This window comes from Dermacentor silvarum, chromosome 9 (genome assembly GCF_013339745.2).
Source record: "Dermacentor silvarum isolate Dsil-2018 chromosome 9, BIME_Dsil_1.4, whole genome shotgun sequence".
NCBI lineage: Eukaryota > Metazoa > Arthropoda > Arachnida > Ixodida > Ixodidae > Dermacentor > Dermacentor silvarum.
In genome coordinates this window covers 124,336,041-124,354,352 of record NC_051162.1, presented here as the reverse complement: position 1 = coordinate 124,354,352, position 18,312 = coordinate 124,336,041, and the positions used below count along the sequence as shown (strand labels likewise).

General features: G+C 47.2%; 2 protein-coding genes across 14 annotated transcripts in view; both read right to left on the bottom strand.

Moving 5' to 3' along the window:
* Nucleotides 1–18,312, bottom strand: part of LOC119463883 (uncharacterized) — a 119,662-nt gene that overhangs the window by 22,622 nt on the left and 78,728 nt on the right. For 3 of the 13 annotated variants that reach the window (XR_007463178.1, XR_007463182.1, XR_007463183.1), the window contains exon 7: nucleotides 3,206–3,339. The exons of the other annotated variants lie outside the window; for them this stretch is intronic. The gene's annotated coding sequence lies outside the window, so the exon portion shown is untranslated. The remainder of the gene's footprint in view (nucleotides 1–3,205; nucleotides 3,340–18,312) is intronic. 13 annotated transcript variants of the gene reach the window in all.
* The window catches only part of LOC119464235 (uncharacterized), a 107,054-nt gene that overhangs the window by 82,091 nt on the left and 6,651 nt on the right, over nucleotides 1–18,312 (bottom strand). The gene's annotated exons all lie outside the window — the stretch shown is intronic.

The following is an 18,312-nucleotide window of genomic DNA, read 5'->3' as shown; positions in this document are numbered from 1 at the left end:
GTATAAGCGTACTCTCATTTTACTGAATTTTTGAAACAAGGTTGACAGCTTCTGGAAGAAAGCACTTCTGACGTAGTTTAACCTCATTCTCCTTCATACAAAAACCGCTTAACAAGCTCTCACGCCAGATGAGAACTTGTGTGGATACAAGTTTTGTTGACCGTATTGATCGAACGATCATCACCGCAAAAACTCGGATAAAAGTTAGTGCCCGTTAACACTTTGGTAACTGAAATGCATGTAAACATGCTGCATTGAGCAAGTCATGGCACTGTGTCTTAAATTACATTACACAAAAGCACAGCAGAATAACCTTACTTTCCTGAATGAAAAGAAGCAGGAGATTTTGAAAACAATTATTCCTTGCCACCAAAACTAGTACTCTAGGTATTGGAACTAAGTCATGGGTTGCTATGCAAAGACAGCAATTAATAGACCCCTCGACACAATGAAAAAATGAATAAATTATGCCTCTAAAACAATATTCCATTTGCAAACTGAATTCCTGCGTGTAATTTAAAACGACTAAATTCGTTTTCTCTGCCCAGAGTCACCTCTCTCTACAGAGAGAATGATTTGTACTTTTCTTATTTAATGTAATCAGCTTTCCAATGCTCGACCTTTGAAATGCTGGGCCAGTCAGTGTTAGCGAAGAATGTAGACCACTAGCATATTCAGTTTGCTACCCACAGCAGGCTCATGTATCAAGATACGGAAGATGTAACTCTTCAGCAATATGCCATGTGAAGTGTCCACGAGAAGACAGACTCACCGCTCTACGGACGACCAAAAAGGGTACCAGAGAGAAGAGGAAGTAAAATAAGTAAATGGTTCAAAAGTACCATCATCCAGTGCATGTACAAATAAGCAGTAAGGCAAATATATTGCCAACCTTTATGACACCGTATTTTCTCCCCGGAAGTTAATCAAGCGTGATGTCTCTTTCCTAGTGTCGGCGGCTCGCGCCTGTTGGGACACTTGCTTCAATATGCAGGGCGTCTCACATAACTTGTGCCAATATTTAAAACATGCTAATGCCGCGTAGATGGAGAGAAACGAGGTAATGTTTGCCGTCTCCTTGGAGCAAGTGACAGTTTTATTTCGCGTAAATATTTAATTATTTATTAATAATTAATCAACTTCATTAAACATCATACTAAGAGCAAAAGTTTCAATGAAAAAATTGTAGGCCACCATGAAATATTTGTGATTTATGTTTCCGTTGGTCTATCCGTCCTACAGGCTGTTGTTTTTTGGGCCCCTCCTTCCGAGACTTCCTTTTTTATAAGGAGTGCGCAGTAAATGACAACAAATATGTCCCTCAATTGATATATCGGGGCTACAACTGCTGTAATCGTTCACTAAGTACTTGTTTCTTGCAAGCACCATTTCATTGTAGGACGTGCGCATAACACTTATCGTGGAGAACTCAAGTGCAGTCCGGTTATATCCATACGCGATCGCCACTTCAAATGATGTCTTTCATGAGCCTCTAAATACCAGGGGTCTCTTCTGCACTGCGGTCCCACTCCTACGTGTTAGCGATACGCTTGCTGTCAGCCACTATAATTGTTTCCATAGGTGTTGTTCAAAGCATGCATGCCGGCCATTACTTGTTTCGAACTCCCGAACTCGCTTCCGGTTTATGCGGCCAGCAAAAGCAAAGCCTTCGAGATCCGTTGCTCTTACTCAGAAACACGTAACGCAGGCGTGTGGATTTCCACACCACAGGATGGCCCATGAGCTCAGCGCCAATGCACAGGAAATTGGACGCACCGACCATGGTTTCCGAGATCGCGCACGCTCGCATGTTGTAGGGCATGCTAGACGATGACATAGGTGACCATGAGCTTTAGGGTAGGCTATGCTTGAGGTAAAAGAGGTTCCCTGTTCGCAAGCGTCGAAGTTATTTACGCCGGAAATTATCCAGAGCAGGTCGACATTTTCAATGCATAAGATCCCGGAAAACTGTGACACATATTTCGGTATTGTAGTCACGGTTTGTATAAGAATTTTGTGTGCTTCGTCGGTCGCCGAAGTAAACAGTGGGGTCTGACGCGGACCCCTCTTTATTTCCGTCATGTCGTCAAAAGCTGTAGTACAGATGCCTTTCTTCTTGCGTCTAACATACTTCGGCATTTTTCCATGCTATGTGCCTTCCACTTCTGCAACTTTTGAAAGCGAAAGTAACCAAATGGGGTGGGCAAAATAAACTCCTTCATTGTTGGCTCGACTGCCGTTAAGCGGCTCAGATATACCACTTATTCTTCAAGAACAACGCCGGCACAACGCTCAATTAATGTAATTCGTTCGAAACTGCAGGTGCGCACGATAAACACTAGAAGGTGCGTGGTGTAAACAAACAATAACGTTGTGAATACTCCTATTTCAAAGAAAGAATGGGATCCTTCTTTAACTTCTTCAAATTTGATTGGAATAATGACGAAATGAACACGCCTTTACTTTTCCGGTACAACGCGAAGACTAAATGCACTTTCGTGTATAATTATGCAAACATTCACGTGTCTTCTGTTACACAATTAGAATATTCATATCCTGACATATTATTATTGTTTCCTCTCCACCCGACATGTATAGCCGGCCAAATCTTTAGCTAGCTTATGTTAACGCGTTTTATTTTTTTTCTGCTCTCCAGTGCATTGCGATTGAACGAACTTGCGAAACGGTCGCGGTTAACTACTGATCACAAAGCTCGTGAAGATAGTATAGTCATTTGTTAGTTTGTTCCTAATTTAAGGTGCTGGCGCATAGCAAGTCGCCGTTCGCGCACGCTAGTTAAAGATTTGGGCAGCTGTACACGCAATACTGTCTACTACGCTGGATTCTAGACTCTTGGTGATCCTTCAAGTGGACTTAAAGGAAAGTGTTCTCTAGATGCCTAATAAAGTTTTTTATTGATTGATTGATTTACTGATTGATTGATTGATTGATTGATTGATTGATTGATTGATTGATTGATTGATTGATTGATTGATTGATTGATTGATTGATTGATTGATTCTGCATTAGGAACTGATCTGAAAATAGTAGTTTTAAAAAATCGTCATCACATTTTGGCCGTTTCAGCACTCATTGCAAATTGACGCATGCACCCTTCCGATGCCACGCGAAAAACAAATGAATTGCTTATGAAGTATTGAAGTTCCATTATATAACAATATGCCGTAGAAAACAAGTTGTTCACCTCAATTTATCTGCAGTCTTTCTTTCTCTTGCCGGGCACAGAGTCCTCGTGTGAAGAACGAAATTTTTAGCTGAGATCTTTTCTTTACAGTTCGGGCACTCCACACAAAGGTCCAGACACTTTGCTTCGTGCTCCTTCAATTTCAAGGGATAGCGGTACAAACCAGTCACCGTTATTGTATTTCTTACTCTCTTGTTAATATCGTTACCTCCACGCTAACTACTGCTGATGAGTGACCTGCCGGTAAAATAAGCGGTTACTCCTATCAGCACACACACATCATCATCATGAGCCTATTTTTATGTCCACTGCAGGACGAAGGGGTTTCCCTGCGATCTCCAAATGCCCCTGTCTTGCATTAGCTGATTCCAACTTGCGCCTGCAAATTTCCTAACTTCATCACCCCACCTAGCTTTATGCCGACCTCGGCTGCGCTTTCCTTCTCTTGGTACCGATTCTCTAACTCTAATTATCTACTGGTTATCCATCTTACGCATTACATGGCCTGCGAAGTTCAATTTGTTTCTCTTAATGTCCATTAGAACATCGGCTATCCCAGTTTGTTCTCCGATCCACACCGCTCTCTTCTTCTCCCTTAACGTTAGGCCTAACATTTTCTGTTCCATCGCTCTTTGTGCAGTCCTTAACTTGTTCTCGAGATTCTTTGTTAACCTCCAAGTTTATGCCCCATATGTTAGGACCGGATGAATGCAATGATTGTACACTTTTCTTTTCAACGACAGCGGTAAGCTCTCAGCCAGGATTTGGCAATTCCTGCCGCATGTACTCCAACCCAATTTTATTCTACTGTAAGTTTCCTTCTCGTGATCAGCGTCCGCTGTGAGTAATTTATCTAGATAAACGTAGTCCTTTACTAACTCTTGAGGCTGACTGGCAACCCTCAAGTCTTGTTCCGTGGTCAGGCTATTGAACATTGTCTTCGTCTTCTACATATTAATCTTCAACCCCACTCTTACACTTTCTCGGTTAAGGTCCTCAATCATTTGTTGTAATTCGTCCCCATTGTTGCTGAATAGGACAATGTGATCTGCAAACCGAACGTTGCTGAGATATTCGCCGTTGATCCCCACTCCTAAGCCTTTCCAGTCTAAGAGCTTGAATAGTTCTGCTAAGCATGCACTGAATAGCTTTCGAGACATTGTGTCTCCTTGCCTGACTCCTTTCTTGATAGGCAGTTTTCTACTTGTGGAGAACCAATGTAGCTGTCGCCTTCCGCGTGCCCAATGTAGGAGGTCACGTGACCAAACGCGCGCTAGTGCTGGTGGCGGGGCTGGTGAGCGCGCGTTACCTCTTCTATATCGGCAGTGGGGAACGCACGGCTGTCTAAGTGGCTGAAGGCATGCGCGGGCCACGCGCCGTATCTTGGGTACGCAAAAATTGCGCGAGCCCAGGTGGCCGGTCTCTTCACGTGCGCTGTCCTTCCGCACGCGTAGTGTTGGAGGTCGCGTAATCTCATGTCTGGAACGTGTTGAAGTGAGAGGCAGTCCAAAGCAACCACTCTCCGAGGCCGGCATCATCACACCGGTGTTGTGACAGCGAGTGTTCGCGGTGATCGAGGGTGTTTACCTCTGCGTGAGAAGCCCCATACTTGTTTTTTTTTTTTTTTGCTCCTTTCTATAAACACATCATGAGTGGTACTTGCTATAAAAATATAGGTACTATCGACCGTGAAGTAAGCGTGAATCCCTGAACCCACTCAGTTGTTCGTCAAAGTCGTTGGCGCAACGTGTCTACTCGCTCCTCAGGGGTCATGGCGTCTGCGCGCTATTGGCGAGCCTCGTGTCGTTCGCGCAACGTATATTTTCATCGCGCGGTGGTCCCGGCGGCCTCCCATTCACGCCAAACCTCGCGTTCGTATTTCCTATTTCTGGTCCCTTCCTGCCTCGCTCGTCGCATCAGCACGCTTCACCGAACCGAAGGTTCTCCGACCTCTGGCATGACGTCAGCGCCTCTCCGACGAACCAGTGAGGTCCGGGGACACAGACGCCATTCCCTCGACACGGGTACAGTTCTAGCCACCATAAAAGGGGTGACCTAATTCTGTCCGCTGGCTCCGCCTCCGTGGCTGCCCTCTCCTCCTGCCTACAGCGCTACCCTCTCTCCATTCTATCGGCGAAAAAAGTTCGGCCACCAACCGCGAGGTAAGGGGAAAGAGCCAAAGAAAGCCATTTCCTTTGAAATGAAAGATTACTTCTTACTTCGGTGTCTTTCTTTTCCAGCGGGGTGTTGCAGTGTCTGCAGGTCCCGATCTCATGATCTAGCTTTGCATTATCAAGAGCTCCTGGAAGGGAGTCTGACGAGTCGTCGTCTGCAATCTGCAACGACACTTGGCTGCAAACATCAGAAGTCTCCCAAAAAGAACACCAATGTATGCGATTTAGCGTTGTCCATCATCAGTGATTAAAGCAAAAAAAAAAAACGATTACGCAGTTCTAACCAAATCTTGGCCACTTATGTGATGCGAAGCTTTCGTGGTGCGTACAACTCTCACTTTTTCATCTCATGCCGTGCGTGATGTCAAGTAACGTGTGTTTTTTGCACCGAACAGGTCACATTCATTCTTATGCAATGTTTATGTTTGTGCACTACAGTGATCCCAAGCGATGCCGAAATGCAAACATAAGTTGACGCAGTTATACACTTTAAGACGTCAATACCGCGATGTCGCGTCGACGAAGGCGATGTTCGATTCTTCCCGAACAATGGCGAGGAGACGCATGTACGAGTATGTAGAGAGAAATAAAAAAATGATAAATTTTAATGTTTTTTGGACCAATTAGCCTATTGATGAGGGCTTGGCATGCTGTTTCAGGAACTACTATGTACGTAAATGTACGCAAAGAGAATTTTGACATATATCGGAATGCATTTAGGCATTCGTTACCCATTGTGCACATGGAAAGGTATCCGTCGCTATACAATTGTTATCTACGGTAGCGTGTAAATTGTTACAGTAAACTCATTACCTATATCTAAACCCTTACAGATCACTCGGTATTTCACTGACCACGTAACGAAAGCTTCCCTTTAACATAGCGGAATTATTGCAGAGGAGCATGAATTTTAACAATAAATTGATAATAGCCGCATTCAGAACCAAGCACCGCGGGGTGGCTAGAAAGAAAACAGTCCACCAAGGAGATTCGAACCCACAGCCGCTGCTTAGTGGGGGCAGTTCCGTACCAATAGTCTGTGGCTTCTGTCTACACAATAGATACGCATGTGAGAACAGTATTATGCTTTTACTCACCCTGGAATTTATCCTAGCAAATAAAATATCTAGGGAGCAGAAATAATTAACAATTTTCTTTGAAGAAGCTATAAACTGTAAAAAACGACGTACAGCGCCAAAGGACAAGGTCTGATAGAGACTTTATCAGACCTTGTTCTTTCGCACTGTACGTCGTTTTTTACCATGAATTACCAACTAGCCCAGCCAACCACCCTCGTTATAGACTGTACCTCGGCCACGGTAAGGCGACTATTTGTTGTGGGAAAACTACCTTTAGAGTCGTCACCCTTGTGCTGTTTGTGGCAGCGGCTGCGATTTTTTAAGTTCAGGATTGCTCCTACCATTTCAGTGTCGCCTTGTGCGTCTAAATTCGCATGTCTTGCTGATGGCGCCATTTCTTGGAGTTGTTCACCGCCGTGTTGCCTTGTCCTTCCATCGTTCTTACAGGGATCAGTCCCGGTGAAAGCATTCACTTCTCTCTGAATATATGAGAGGAGGGATTAAAAAGAAATAAACAAAGAATGGATTGCCCCACTTTCTCACTAATCGACTTTCCAAAATTTTCTGAAAAATAATTTTCAATATCGCATTTCAGTAGGCCTATAATGAATGATGTCGTGCGTGACTTGTTAAGTTAAGGCACTTTAGGGAAACTCTGTGCTGCATGTTTTCTCTCATGCTACATGTAGCTTGATAACAATACCAGCTATAACCGTAACATTCTATGAACTATACGATGCAAAGTTTCTGGCCCTCGCAATACTGTGCTCATCGCATCAGGGCACCTATTCCAAAAAAAAAAAAAAATCACGTCTGCACATTCTCCGAGGGTGTTGATAAGGGGCTTTTACGCCATGCATTTCTGAAATATTATTGCGATAGCAATTATATGGTCACTCCAAGCGCATCTCTGCCGTCGGCATCGCCGTCGTCGTGGTGAGATTCCGTATAAAGCCGAACAGCGATAAAATCGTCGCCGCGCCGTACGATGTGTGTGCAAGTGAAAGCGTGCGAGGGGAGCCGTCTACCAGAGCTTAATGTAGGGAACACGAGGAGGGAAGGCAGGCCCGAAGCGCGCGGTCGTCTGTCGCGCGCGCGAGGCACGGGGAGGGGGGGGTCTGCTTCGTCGTCTGCTGCTCACAGAGCGGCCGCGGCGTATCTTGAAAGCGGTCTGCGATGTGGGCGGGCGAAGTGCGCGCCCGCGTGGGCCTCATCTTCAAAGCGATTTGCGACGGGGACAAAGTGCATGCGCCGAGCGCTGGTAGCTTCGTACGCGCTCCGCTTTCGACGTCCCGTTCGCGTTGAACGGAGACGAGAGACAGCGCGACGGTCAATTTGCCAGCTGCTGCTGACGCGCTTTCTAAATCCGGTGTTTTCACAGCGAGTTTCCGCGGTTATCGAGCGAGATGTGGTCACGTTTACCTGTGCGCGCGTGGCACCGTGCTTGTGTAGTTAGTAAGCGAATGTTTACAACTTTATATGGCCGATTGAACTACTATCCTTGCTTCGTATAGCTATCTACTAATTTGCTATCGCAATCGATGGTTCGCCTTTCGGGCGAAACTGCGACTTCTTTTTCCAGAACGTACACAGTGTTTATTCGAAAAGCTAGTTTTCTGAGCATTGAACTCGCCTTGCAATATAATTAATGCGTGATTATATATGGGCGAAGAAAATTGGCTAACACATCCTCACTGAAGTTGCAGTGCGCCACGAGAAGGTTTACCTTTCCGTAAGGTGGATGATCATCATCCATACTTTTCGGTTTTAACACGAAAGTGTTTTATTCCGGGGTCCACCAAGACTTCACTGACGTATTTCCGTCACGGAAATACGTCATAGAACATAATACAAAGAAAGAAACCAGAAGAAAAAGTTCCACAAACATGCAAAATTTGGGAATCGAACCCACGACCTCTCGGTCCGCGACGATAGATCGCCGAGCGTTTAACCCATTGCGCCACAAACGCATTCGCAGAGAGCTACACAGACGTGCCTTATATATCTAACACTCCTCCGTGTACCCGCGCTCTTGCTCGGGGCGGTGCCGCCGCCTATGAGCAGAAAAGAGAAGTACTGCATTATGACACTAAAGCCCGGGATACATGGAGCGAACTTTCTCGACGAACTTCACGCGTCAAGTAACGACGCGGCGACACGACGCAGGATGTTTGCTGTGTTGCAATACATGCGGCGAACGCCGCCGCGCGTTGGCCGCCGTGTTGGCGGCGGTCCCGGCCGCCCGCTTCGAACTGAATTTGGCGTTGTCCTTGTAGAATTCACTTAGTTGGAAGCAAATGACTGCGTAAACGGCTTTCGCTTAGTCTCAGGCCGCTTCGACGACAGAGTATTATGGATAACCTTGAGTAGTTTTCGAGATCGCTTCTCGTTTCGAACGCGTCTAAGCCTAGCGAAAGAAATATCCGATGCCAACGCCATCTATCGGGGAAGTCGGGAGATAGGCATGACGACAGCATGTGGCCTCTGAGATCAGAAGATTTCTGTTGAAGGTTGTTGTAGAGAGCTTGCACTGCTTGTCTGTTTCCTCGCAGATCAGCGGATATGGGATGTACAAATACAACGCGATTCCTGAGAGATCATACTAGGAACTACTCAATCGGTGCAGAGACATGCAGACACGGCAACACCAACGCGATTGCAGACGACGCGAAAAGGCGCGCGCGCGCGAAACACCAGCATGCATTGCGACCGGAACTAGTGCCTCCTGATTGGCTGTCGTCCACCGCTGCGCGCTAGACGCTTCCGGCGGCGGCGTTCGCCCGACGAAAATGTTTGGACAGGCAGATCGGCTGCGGACGGCAAATTGCTTGACGCCGGCCGTCGGACGTTCGCCGCCCGACGAAGTTCTTCGCTCGGACGCCGGTTATTCGCTCCATGTATTCCGGCCTTAACGCGCACCGACAGTGAACGCTTCGGTGGTCTCAGTACTACGACGCCTCGATGCCAGCATTCGAAGGGACGCTGGCATCAAGAAGCACTACCAACGCCACCTAGGTGGCGTTCACCGTACTCAGCACAGCGGAGCGTGGCCTCCGCAATTAGCTCTGAAAATGTTTCTGAAGTTGATCGCGGAGGCTGCAATTACGACGCGCTGTACGCGCTGATTTGACTCGGTGACGATTCAGTTACGTGCTTTGTCTTGCGCGTTGTATTAGTGTGTCAGTTACGTGCTTCGTCTTTCGCGTTGTGCTAGCGTGTGCAGCGTAGTGCAGCTTCCATATGCACGACGGTTGCTCATGGTCATCGACGTTGGTAGTCGTGATGGAGGAGACGTGCCACCAGGCGTCAGCGTGGGTGCATCAACGCCTAAGGGCGCTTTAGCCACAAAACACCAATAGACATTATATATCAATGTGCAATAAACATTACACTACTTCTGTGAAGACACGTTTCACTTTCGTGTTCTATACCGATTCCTATATAAGAGGGATCAACCACATTTTTTCTTCTGGTCCAGCCTCGGTTTCTGTTGGCGGCTGGGAAAGAAATGCTTGTTCTTAGATGCTACAAAAATTTCACTTCTGCTAATGTTTTTAATTGCTTTTTAGTTGATTACAGCTGGGAAATAGAATTAACATCTTATTATCTTGAGAAGGATAGAAATTAGGCATTGTTGAAACGGCATACTGTAACGGAAGCGAAAAAAAAATAAACAGGATAGATGAACCGTACTACTTATGCGCATGTATTGTTCGTCTATACTTGTTTTTTTTTTTTTTTTTTGCTTCACTTGCAGTATCTCTTATAATCACTACTTTAAAAAATACTAGATTTTACTCGTGGCAACACAGCGACTGTTTTCATAACCCATAGTGTTTCTGGTATTCCGGTCGCTGATCAATCTTTTAATCCCTTCAATCCTCTTTCAATCCCTTCTCCCCCTTCCCCAGTGCAGGGTAGCCTAACGGGCTCAGCCTGGTTAACCTCCCTGCCTTTCCCTTATGACTTCTCTCTCTCTCTCTCTCCGGTCGCTCATCAATGAAGGCATTTACCTTTCTATTCGGTCTTTTCAGTTTAATGTAACATACTTCTACTTTCTTTTTTTCATTTTCTTGCGTGTGCGCAAGCATCCATGTGCCACCCATTGTTTCATTAGACACATTAATTTCCCTATTACCGGACAACAAAGCGTATGTGTGTCTGGCTAACCTCCCTGTATTTCCCCTCTTCTAGTTCTCTTTCTTTACTTGTCCCTGCAAAAATAGTGTCTGTTTGGCATATCACTAATTTTTCCTGTATGTAGCACAGAAGACGCTTTGGTGAATAGTCAATAAAGATTTTGTCAAACTTTATCTTCCAGTAAAAAACACTCAAATTTCATTTTGGGCTAATCCCAAAACAAGTAGCTTGACTGTGACCGAAGCGACCTTTCAACGTAGTAGCATGGAAGTAGTTAAAAACTTAATTCATAAAAACGCTAATGATGTCCGCATACACAGACGTAAAATGCATTTCAATAAATCTCAAGGGGGATTGTACACCATCCCACGTTAAAGTCGGACATTTCCGTCATCCGGTTCGACCATTCATCCAGAAGCCGCTTCAATGTCATCAGTGTTTCCGGCTAGGACACGTCAAGGGCGTGTGTCCCAACCCGCTACTGTGTCCCCGTTGTGCTGAACCTCACGCAGAAGAGACCTGCGGTGCCACGGTTCTGAAGTGCGCCAACTGTAATGGCCCTCACGCTGCCTCTTCGAAAGACTGCCCCCGCATCAAGACGGAGCACGCGGTTCTCAAGCAAATGTCCAGAGACAATTCGACACACAGGGAGGCAGCCGAAGTAGTCCGGCGTCGGCGTCGACGTCGGCACCGTCGTACGTCTTCAAAGAAGGCGCATGCTCGAAGTGATAGTGCCCACTCCACTGCGGCACCACTTAGTCGCGCCGCGAAAAGTCCCACCACTTCCACGAAGGAAGCGGATAAGACTCTTTCTTTAGAGGAATGGCCTACGCTACCGAGCCGCTCCCTTGCCAAGGAACCTCAGAAGGTCGTCGTCCAACCGGAGCCTTCTCCAGTCATGGATGACGCACCTAAAACAGATCGTCAAGTCATTTCGGTTCTGCGTTCCCTCATGGACGCCATCCGAGCACTTTTAGTCGACATGGGGACAACATCTGCTCGAAGCGCACTTAAAGTGCTGGACGCCTTAAGCCCAGTGCTTGAATCCCTCAACTAGAAAGATGGCTACCCATACCCCATCCTTCCGAAAAGAAGTCAAGGCAGCGTCCGTCATCCAGTGGAACGCCAGAGGGCTAAAATCACGCCTTTCAGATTTTCGTCAGTTTGTGTACACCAATGCGTTTCCACTCATCGTCATTTGTGAGCCCAACCTGTCGAAACCAATGAGACTGTCAGGGTACGAATTTATTAGGTCTTCAACAAATGGTGCATGCAGCAAATCATCGTTTATGTTCGTCGTGAACTTACCTATGTTTTGCAACCAATTCCGCCTCACGACGACAATCAATATATATGCATCACAGTTAAAAAGAACAAACTATTGTTTACTCTCATAGGCGTGTATATATCGCCTTCAAGCAATTTTGAAACGAAAAGATTAGCAGATATCTTGAGTGTGTGTCCTGCCCCATGGGTCATCATAGGAGATTTCAATGCACACCATCCGGCATGGGGAAGTACAAGAACCAATGCAAAAGGACGAAGATTAGCAAGCATCGCCTACAACTATGACCTTACTCTCCTGAACGATGGTAGCCCCACCTTTCTTCGAGGCGTCACATACGGCAGCTGCCTCGACCTTGCTTTCGTCTCCAACTCTCTCGCCAAATGTGTGAAGTGGTTTCCAGACATTGAGACGCATGGGAGTGATCACATTCCCACTTATCTTAACATCAAAGGCTTGTCGTCTAGATCTGGTCCACGGAAGACCATTCGGACCATTCAATGGGCCACCTTCAAATCTGATATGGAAGATGCTTGCCGCGAGGGCCTACCATCCGGGTTAGAGCAAACAATTAAAAGTACGATGCAAAACGCCACCCGCATGATGACGATCTCTTCCAAGCGAAACGACTTCGACATAGAATTAGAGAGACTACGAGAACTTCGTCGCCGGGCGGAACGTCGATATCGGCGTACGAAATCAATCCATGACCTTAGGGCGGCCAGGAGGATGCAAAAGAAGATCCAACGTCGCATGGATAGATTAGCATCGGAACGTTGGGCAACGTTTTGCCAGACACTAGACCCCCGCAAGCCACTGTCTCACATTTGGAAAACGGTGCAAGGTCTGCGTTGCCTTCCGGAACAGCGTTTTCCATTCAAGGCGCTCGCGCTCTTCCAAGGGCGGCAAGACATCGATGTCGCAGAGGACTTTTGTGCTATGATCGCCGACCAAGCGACTCGTCCAGATCCTCCAGCCCGAGGTGACGTCCCCCATTCCCGGGATTGCCGCATGGACCTTCCATTTACAATGGAGGAGCTCGAGGCGGCACTAGCTCTCTGCAGGCGCTCTTCATCTCCGGGTCCAGATGGTATATCATACCGAGCCTTGTGCTATCTTGGAGAATCTGCACGGAGAGAATTGTTGAGCCTTTACAACTCCTCATGGCAGGAGGGAAACGTTCCTGACGAATGGAAAGTAAGCCGCCTGGTGCCACTCTTGAAGCAGGGCAAATCCCAACTCGAGCTCACCTCTTACCGCCCAATAGCGCTGGCCAGCTGTGTAGGCAAGGTAATGGAACGGATGCTCCTTGGCCGCCTAGAATGGTACCTTGAACACTACAAGATTTATCCGAATTCCATGGCTGGTTTCCGACGTGACCGCTCTTCCATCGACAATGTAGTTGATCTCGTTTCGTATGTTCAGCACGAAAGGTCCCGTAAACGTTTATCTGCAGCTTTATTCTTAGATGTGAAAGGCGCATACGATAACGTATTACATGAGTCCATTCTCGATGCTCTTGCGACGGTTGGCCTAGGTGGTCGAGTCTTCTTGTGGATTGCAAGTTACCTATCTGCAAGATCATTCTTTGTGTTAACTGACGATGGCCCGACTACGCAACGCTATACGAGCAGAGGCGTTCCTCAAGGCGGTGCTCTCAGCCCGACGCTATTCAACCTCGCTCTTCTTGGACTTGCTGAATACTTACCAACTACCATCAAGATTTCAATATACGCAGACGACATCTGTGTCTGGACTTCGGCAGTCACACGTCCTCAGATACGTGCGCGGCTTCAAAGAGCAGCAACTTTGACAGCGAGCTACTTGTGTAAACAAGGTCTCAGCATATCACCAGAAAAATGCGCACTAGTGGCATTTACTCGCAAACAAATGACGCCTTATGTCATCTCAATCAGTGGGCGGACCATTTCCTATGTCAGAACCCACAGGTTTCTTGGCGTAATCATTGACCGAGACCTCTGTTGGAGCCCACACGTGGCCTACATGAAACGGCGCCTGACAGCAACTTCCCAGTTGTTTAAATACTTGACAGGAAAGACATGGGGGATGTCAGTAGACGCAATGCTGAAACTCTACAGAGCTCTCTTTCTCGGGTTTTTAAGATATAGTCTACCTGTACTGAACAACACTTGCAAGACAAATATTCGTGTTCTGCAGGCAGAACAAGCTCAAGCACTCAGAGTTTGCCTTGGTTTACCCAGATGCACGTCAACAGAGGCAACTATTGCGATTTCTCGGGACCATCCGATGCAAACTCACATTACGGTGGAAGCCCTGAGAACGCACATCAGACATTTTGCACGTGCCCCCTATCACCACCTTGCAACACTACCTTCGGACCGGCGCCAAGCATCGTTCTCTAAAACTATCATCAAGTACAACGACAAACTTCCCTCGGGCTTCACCGCTGCATCTAAACCATCGATACCCCCTTGGTGTCTTATTAGCCCCACAGTACATCTCAGTGTACCAGGAATCAAGAAAAAATCTGAGCTGTCGTCACCTGTGCTGAAACAACTGTCTCTGCTTCTTCTACACGAGATGTATGCGGACAGTGTACATATTTATACTGATGGTTCCACAAACCTCCAATGTTCGTCCGGTGCTGTGGTTGTCCCAGCAAGAGCTATTACCATTAGCTTCAGGACTGACCACCCAACGGCATCGACATCTGCGGAACTAGCTGCTCTTCGTGCGGCACTTCGTTTCGTCAATCGGGAGTCACCTCGACAATGGTCAATCTTCAGTGACTCAAAGGCAGCCCTACAATCTGTGCTATCAGCTCTGCGTCGCGGGCCATACGAACAGCTCGTGTTCGATATTAGATACTTACTCCATACATCACAGGAGAAAGGACACCACGTAACGTTTCAGTGGCTTCCAAGTCACTGCGGCGTCATAGGGAATGAAAACGCCGATAATGCCGCTCGGGCAGCTCTTCACGACACACAGGAAGAGGCCATACCGCTCTCACGGTCCGACGCAGCCAGCAGACTTCGAGTGCTTGCACAGGAGATCACGCTCTCTCTATGGTGCACACCAAGCAGCCAGACCAACCGGAGCAATCGTCACTACCACCTGCCCTCTTTGATGCATCTCTTTATGCCAACTGGACTCCGCCGAAAAGAGGCCACTATGCTTTATCGCTTATGGCTAGGGGTGGCATTCACGAAATCTTATTCATTCCTCATTGGAATGGCCGACAACCCTTTTTGCAATGCCTGTCTTTGCGAGGAGACGCTAGAACATATTCTATGCGACTGTCCTGAATATGATGTTCCGAGACAGTCCCTGGCGTCCGTTCTAGCACACCTGGACAATCGACCACTGTCAATTGAAACCATTCTCGCGTGTCGTCGACAGAAGACATCGCAGCTGAAAGCAACGAAGGGACTGCTTAGGTTTTTAAAGGAAACAGGCTTGGACAAGCGGCTATGACAGTGATGTCACGTACCACGCAAGAGTGACGGACTGACTGACGATGTGTGTGCTGTGTACGTTATGTGCTCTCTCTCTCTCCTCCCCATCTTTCATTCCCCCTCACCCCGCTCCCATGTGTAGGGTAGCAAACCGGTTGTCCTGAACTGGTTAACCTCCCTGCCTTTCCTTCTCCACTCTTTCCTTCCTTTTTCCTTCAATAAATCTCATTGAATACTGTCAGTTATCACCATAATCTGCAATAATACTATTCTACTATCACAGCTGATTAACATATGAACGAAACTGCAGCTTATTTAGGTCACTTGTGCCTAAATATTAATTTAGAGTAAGCGGTTGATTCTACAGTATAGACATGTGCCTGTAAATTGTGAGAAAATATGGTAACGTTCAAGTGTCCAAATATCGTGTGTTTACAACGATATGACAATTCTTCTAGAGATGCTAGACATGTGAAAAAGCCTTTAGCATTTGATAAAAATTGCATATCGTGTAATAAGCGCAAGTGCGCAATTATGTTCAATTCGCAAATATTTAACTCTAGTAAAGCATATCTTGCTGGGAATAGTGAATGCATATTTCAAGAAAGGCTAATACTTTTCTCTGAAAACTACTACTTGCTAACCGGCATATGGCTATTTTTTTCTGGCCTTAAGGCTCAGGAGTGCCTGTGCACCATCCAGTGGCGTAGCCAAGGGGGGGGTTGGGGGGGTTCAAACCCCCCCCCCCCCGAAATTTTTTGCACCCCCCCCCACCCACTAACCCACCCTTTTCTCTCGTCGCTTCGCGCTGACATATTTCAAGAAACCGGTGCTACTTTCACACTTTCATTCCTGGGCGCTTCCGTTTGGGTTGGTAATTTACAGCGAATCATGTCTGCATATGGAAAAAAACTGTCACGGTGTTTGTCAAGGCCTTGACACTCTGTGAGGTTTTGGGCGCGAATGTGGCGGCCGCATTCTGAAACAACAGATGCGCAACAAATGCGCAACAAATGAAGCAACAAATGCGGCAGCCGCATTTTAGATGAAGGCGAAAATGCTCGAGGCCCGTTTACTTAGATTTAGGTGCACGTTAAAGTCCCCAGGTGGTCGAAATTTCCGGTATACATTTCCGCCGCTTCCCTTCAGGTGCCGGTTAGGCCGCGTTCGCGTAGGAACTTGGTCTCGAAGCTGTCGGAAGCGGCAAAATCTTGGAAAAATCCGCCCGCCTAGGCGGCAAAACAGGCAGAAAAACAGGCGGCGAGCCAAATTGGTCTCGGACCGATTTTTTCGCCATGGCGAAGCGGAAACGCGGCGGAAAGTCGTTCTGCTTGACCGGAAGTTACATGCTACACTAGCATGTAAACTTCCGGTCGTAACATTGAACATGGCACCAAAAGTGTAGGCTGCAATGCTGATCGACGCGATCAAGAACCACCCCTTGCTCTACGACAAGAGTGGCACTCAAACGTACTGTCAGCAATACTCGCGATAGTATTCAACGTCGCGCGACAGGAGGTGCGGCAACGAAGCCTTGGCGTGACCCAACTTCTTACACTTTTGCAAAGCCAGGCGAACCCACCACTGCCGTTTCCGAGGTTTTCTTGTCTTCCGTTTATTCATTGTCCATTTCTAGAAAAACAAGTAGGTAGAAGTATAAAAGCCATTTCTTCTTCCACTTCCATGGAAGACAATAGTTGGGCAGATTCCTCGTTGGCGCTCCATAATTCTCCTCGCACGTGCACGGTATGTTGCAGAAGTCGCGGGGTGCTTTTCTCGTCACGACGATAGATTGGGAGCGTAGGTCTCACGTAGGACGCGCAGGCTTCGGCGAGCCTCAACACAAGGGCCAGCCCGGGTTTTAGCTTTGGTGTTCCCGTTGCCGCTTTCGTGTCCTGGAGGCGCCGAAAATAATACGAAATGATGAAATGTTATTACAACTTGTAAATAAAAGCTATTAAAGAAATATAATCACGCCTATAGGCAGCAACCTGTGACACAGCGCTACCGCGCCCGTGTGAGGAGAATTACAGAACGCCAACGAGGAACTTACCGAAGGTCGCAGATGACACGCGAAATTGCGCAACATGATCACTTTTGATGACGGGTGGGCCAGTGAATGAACATACCGCTCGAAATAATGCGATAATGAGCGCCACCACGCCGACAAACGTACGCAGACTAGATGGATGTGGACGAAAGCGGCAGCGCGGCCGCGGTGGTAGCAAAACAAATCTGAACTTGGACATGCGCGGAAAAGATTTTCCGGCCGCTTTGGCCTCTCCACCCGCTTGCCGCTTCCCAAATGTGAACGTAGCCATAGTCTGCAGCGCAAAACGTCTCTCGTTTGCGATTGCGCCCCTACGGAAGGCTGGTAATTACTGTTGTGTTGTTGAATCCCGAACCAGCAATTACGGAAGGCTGGTAGTTGCTGTTCTGTTGTGGAATCCCAAACCAGCAATGTACACACGAAGGGGTTGATGACAGCAGTGAAATTCCTCCGACTCGCAATAGAATGCACGAAACAGACAGCCGACAAGCATGAATTACTGCTGTGCGCAGTACAGCGTAAGTAAGCTCTTGTTGCAGGCGCTGACAGTTCTCGTCGGAGTTCACGCGTCCTGAGAAATTGATTATGTGCACTATGCACTGAACAATACCGGAGTTCATTCCTGCATCACTAGTACACCAATCAGTCGAGATTCTGTGAGGTACAAGGCCACTTCCTGTTTGCACCGGCCTAAGTGAAGCAGAAATGACTCGCACGTACTGCTTAAAATGCGTACACATGCCATAACTATGCAGTGCGGTGAAATATTCTGTACAATTCTGAATCTGTTGACGTAAAGGCAAATGACGGCTGCACGCTCGCACACAGCGGAAGACACAGCGGCCCATGCACTTGCCGCAGGAAATGCAAAGCGACGAAAGCTTCGTAAAAAAAGCATTACTCGTTTTTGCGCGTATTTAAGTTTTCTAGCGCAAAGAC